Raw genomic sequence first — 5722 nt, forward strand, 5'->3', positions numbered from 1 at the left:
TCTTGTCTCCTCGTGGTTCATTCTCTCAGTCTTGCCAGTATCATCCTTCAAAAATGAAAATTCAACTTGGCAATTCCCTCTTTTTATCTACTTTCTTTTTATCAGCTCCTCCTTGCACTACAATTCTTTGTCTTCACCCTCAGTTGGTCCCTCATCATGGGTCAACAACACTTCTATTAATCCTGGACCATCACTTATAAGTGATTAAAAGTTATATTGTCATTTATCTCATCAAGAAAGCTATTGATTTTCAGGGGTAAATTACTCCAACTATCAACTCTACATTCAAATTAAATCACATAAACAAACATTTTCCTCCTTCAACAAGCATCATATACACTCCTTCTTGGATGATGCGTTAGGTTCCCATAAATTTATACTGAATGGTGACTAGCATCGGCTCAAGTGTGGTCAATACACCCAACCTACCATACATGACAGCTTAGTGACACAGTGTACCAGAAACTACTGGCTACTTCTGTTGATCACATGAGTGACTGGTACTTTTGGGTCACTGTTATGCATATCACAAGAAAATACTTCACTTTATAGTGCCAGTCTTGTGAAAGATCAAATTTCAAAGTACAGTTTCAACTGAATACATATGATTTTAACATCACCATCAAGTCAAGGAATTTAAGCAGAGCTGTGTTACCTCAGAGACCCCTGTAGTCTCTTTCCCTTTCACAAGAGAAACTGTTCAACTGTGCACTATTTATCCCAATTTCCATTGCCACTTCTCTAAACTTGTGCATCGGCTTACATTCTGGTCTAAACCTTCCTAGTCTCATTAACTGTGGACCATATGGCTGAATGTGTAAGAAGCTTACATTCTGTCCGCACTCTGCACCAAAATAGTTCTCTTCAAAAACTTCCTTTACAAGTGCTCCCCCTCAATCTCTGATCAATTGTGTAACTTGGGTAATAATTTCTCATTCCTGTATGAAGGCCATATTTGCCTTAAGATTTTGGCAATACTCCTATGGACTGAAATCTATCTTTCTACTCCTTGAAACTGAGTGCCTTTGTAAATTTCTTTGACAATAGAATCCTGCCAGCATGAAAAAAATTCCAAGTGGACCTTTTGTTAGACAGATCCACTTATTTTGTAGGAGAGCACTGTCCCATCTGAGGCTTTACACTATGGGGAGCAACACAGGTCAGAGATGAGCTATCCTAGCACAGACCAGATCAAATATCTGACCTACAGAATTGTGAGAAAATTAATGATTGCTGTTTTCACCCACCCTTTCTAGTGTGTGATGAGGTCGGCAGCGCCTAAACTGATGTAGTTCCTATCTAGAAATGGGCTGCCCCTGCAACCGAAGCCTAAAACAAGTGGTATAGTCTTTAAAAGTCTTTTTGCCAATCATACAATGGGAAGTCAGCAAGAAAACTATTAAGGAAAGGTGTGAAAATGTATGTAACAGGCAACAAAAAATAGTGACCTCGCTCTAACAGGATTGACAAACAATTGCCAAGCTGACACTTGTATAAACCTGAAAGATAGAATAAGTATGTCATGAAGCTGTGGTTCTAGCAAGAGTATTAGCAAGCAAAATGTTGAACAAAGAAAGAATTGTTACAAAAGTGGAATGTTAAAAAAATATACAATGCCTGGACCTTAGTATGTTGGTAAATAAAACTTGACCTTAATTCTAGTCTGTTAAACATGTAAGAGATTTTAGTAGTAAGAAATGATTTTGGGCTAAAGATCCAAGTGAAGGTATATATGGGAGATTCTTTAATATTCAGAAAGATGTAAGATGGCCCATAGTTGATGATTTTAACTAGATGAAAGACCCCTAATGATTCTTAGACTATCAAAGTGAAGAAAGGACTATCTCAAAGCAAAAAATTAAATTTTACCTAATATTGTGAATCATAATAGGATCCATAGGAAACCTACAGATGATTTAAAGATGATATAATGATATGGATTGAAATCTATTTAACCAGTGAAAGATAGAAAGGGAAATGACTGAAAAATAGCAATACAAGCTATTTCTCATGTAAATGAAAGGGGCCCTCATAGGGCAAATCCAAGAAACCAGAAGGCCAATCCAACTGCCTCAGTGAGTTATAACTAAAGATATACTTGTGGGAGCAGATTAAGCTTTGGTCACAGTAAATCTGCTGCCCCTAGGCTGCCCCCTGGCAGTTTACACCCTGTTCAATTCAAAAAGTGACTGAATTTTTCCTTAGATGGGCATTGGCGCTAGCCCTGTTCCTGGAATACTGAGCCACCTGTGTCACACTTTGGCTATGGAACATGAATTTGACTACCACTGACAGCAGTTCGAACAAACCTCTGGCATAAAGCTTAAGAGAGCTCACAGGACATGCACTTATGGCCGTGATGCCACCATGTGATACACCTAAATTTGAGCACAGAATGAGAGATCTTGTGTGAAGAGAAGTACAGTTCTTCAAGTGTCCCAGACAGCTTAGCTGATGCCCAAGATGTAAGTATGAGCCCAATCAGAGAAGCTGCCCTATCTGAGCCCAAATCCTCATGACAAACCACAGAGCTAGCTTTATATTCTTGAGCTTCGGGGGCTCACAGGTGAAGCTCAAGGGAGGAGATTTGATCATGGCAGCGTGATACTTACAGAAGAATTAGGCAGTGATCATCAGACTATAACTAAATGTTGGGAGGTGAAGTCTGATTCATTGAGGTGGGTCCCTGGGGGCATGGCCTGGAAGAGTCTATCTCCCTCCCTCCTTCCTTGTTTGCAGTCTGCTTCCTGCCAAATACAGTGAGTCCCTTTCTGCCATCCTGTCTGCTACTCCCTCCTGTCTTGGAGCCCGGAGACTATGTACTGAAACCCCTGTAAATTTTAAGACAAAATAACCCTCCCCTCATTTAAGTTGTGGGTGTCAGAATTCTGTCCCAGCAACAAGAAAAGTAATTAAGACAAGGAGCAAAGAGAAAAGGTTAAAGTGCTTCCCTTAAGAAAGCAAGGCTTATGGCTGAGGAGGGGCAGGTGTGGAGGAAACACCTCTGCACAGCGAGCACCACTCACAGAACAGGCAGCCCAGAAGGAATTGGAACACTGGCATGCACTGACAACAACCACAGAAACAGGAAATGTCCTCAGTTCTGGTTACCTCCCGATTCAGTTGGCTAACATTCCAAACCAGAGGCCTAAAAGGAAAGCACACTCATTTCTACATATAAAATGTTTACCTGTGTGCATTACCCTACGTGAGAAATGTGGCTCTGTTTGTCAGGATCCTCCTGAGAATATATTATTATGGAGAGATTTTAGAGAATTGACCCATTTCAGGATAAGTCCAGAGGGGATTTGATTGACCTTGTCAGATACAAAACCTACATTTCTTGTTATATAGGTCTTGCTTTAACTTGGTCTTAACCATCCAGCAGAAAAGTATAAAAACGAGATATTAAAAAGTAAAGCTATATTAATATGCTGAGCTGTAAAAGACTCAAGTCAACAACTTGTGACATTGCCAGCCCTACAGATAACCCACTACTATTATGGACTACTGGACTATTTTAGAATATCTTGCTGAATTCACACATCTATAATATTTAAATGACAAAACCAAACAAAAAAAAGGGTTACAAATTAACAACTATTTTGTATCTGTATATTCAAAATAGGATAGATATATAGCTACATTCTCTTAATTCAATGAATAGAAAGAATTGTTCTAATAGTGTTTGTAAACAGGATATCATGTCTGCATCTTGTACAATGAATAACCACTAAGACAACAATATGCAATGTATTAATTATTGAAACTGTCTTAATTGGATTTGAAACAATCTCATTGCTATTTGTTTCTCAATAAAATTATGGAAAAAAATTTAAAAATTGACCTATAATTTTGGAAGCCAGAGATGCTAACATCTGCAGGCAGCATCATAAACTGGAAATGCAGGAGAGACAATGGTGCAGTTCCAGGGCTAGTCCCAAAGCCTGGAAGCCCCAACAGACATCCTCCCAGTCCTATGGTTTACAAGCTTGACAGACAGGAAGAACTGATATACATGATAAAATGTACAAAGGGAAGAAAAGTCAATGCCCTGCGGGATGGCAGCCAGGTGGGAGGGCTTCTTCCTTCCTCTGGTTGGGGTCAGTCTTTCTGATCTATTTAGACTTTCAAATGATTACATGAAGCCCATGGTCTTTAATCAGAGCATGGATTTACATATGAATGTCATGCAACCTCAGAATAATATTGGACAGTTAGCCTAGACACCTCATAACTCAGTTAATTTACACAAAATTAGCATCACACTAGTGCTCAACAAAAAAGTCTGAGGAAATTGAGGAGAAAAAAGAGTAAAATCAAAATCCACCAAATCGTCAAGCCCAAAGCAGTTGAGACAACTAGACTCAGATGTGACACAAACATTACAACTGTCCGACAGGTATTTAAAATAACCACGATTAATACGTCGAAGTTTTGAGGGGGGAAGATAGGCCACATGCAAGATCAGGTAGCTGAAGAAAGAATCAAATAAAATAGCAGAATTGAAAAGACTTAGTAACAAAGGTAAACAATGCCTTTGATGTGCTTATAAATGTGTACAATAGAGGTAAGAAAAAATAGTGAGGTTGAAGGTAGGTTAATAGAAATGACTCAAATTAAAATACAAAGAGGTAAAATAGAGTTTTAAAAAGGAAGAAAATTTTAAAAGCAGATAATCCAAACAATATGGGAAAATAGAAGCCCAATAAGGCTTAATTTCCAAAGAGAAGAAATATTTGAATAAACATTTAAATAAAATCTTCCAATATTAATTTAAAAATCACCAAATTCCAGATCTTAGAAACTCAGACAACACCAAGCAAGATGAGTACAGCAGGAGAAACACACACATACACACACACACACACACACACACACACACACACACACACTAATTTATACACACTAGCATTCAAAGTGCTAAAAAATAAACATACAAAAAACTTTCAAAACCCACATGGGTTCAAATGTTCATATATGAGGTGTACTTGAACTATTTGGTGAATATAAGTATTTAAATTTTTAAAGGTTATTTCAGTGAAAGGACACATTGCCCTCTCAAATATTCCCTCTCATCTCCAGCACATTTATCCCATCCTCTTGTTGCTTTCTGGAGCAGTTCTGGACATCTCCTTTCATACGTATCTTCATGAGATGTGATCAGAAATAGGATAAATGCTGCTGCTGGAAGCCATCTAGCCAAAGAGCAATGATGTAGAACATCAGTGTATCATAATCCACCTTATTGATGGTACCTGACATGAAACAGCCGCTCCAGGAAGTGGCATGAATAGTTGGATAAGTCTGTTGGAAGTGACAATGTTTCTTTTAATGTAATAACTGTTAAAGTTAAACATCCCCTTACACCTTGTATAAAAAAAGATATTTCATTTAAGACTCCTTGTCAAAAACTATGCAGGCTAGAAAACAAACGATATGGCTATTCATGCATTTCAGCATGATATTCATGAATAACAGCAGAAATAGACATGTTAAAATCATAAAAGAAATGAACTCTCAAGCCAGAATGCTAGATTTAGTGAAAATAGAAATCAAGAACTTTCTCATATAAACAAAATAGAGAAAACTAATCTCCAGCAAATCTGCACAATAAAAAATGTCGAAGAAGGTTCTTTTTAAGAATAATATCACAGAAGAAAGAAATCTGAATCTAAACCAAGAAATGAAAAACAAAAAGAATAGAACAGATTAAGTAAAA

Source organism: Octodon degus, unplaced genomic scaffold, assembly GCF_000260255.1.
Source record: "Octodon degus isolate 3935 unplaced genomic scaffold, OctDeg1.0 scaffold00006, whole genome shotgun sequence".
In the NCBI taxonomy this organism is placed as follows: Eukaryota; Metazoa; Chordata; class Mammalia; order Rodentia; family Octodontidae; genus Octodon; species Octodon degus.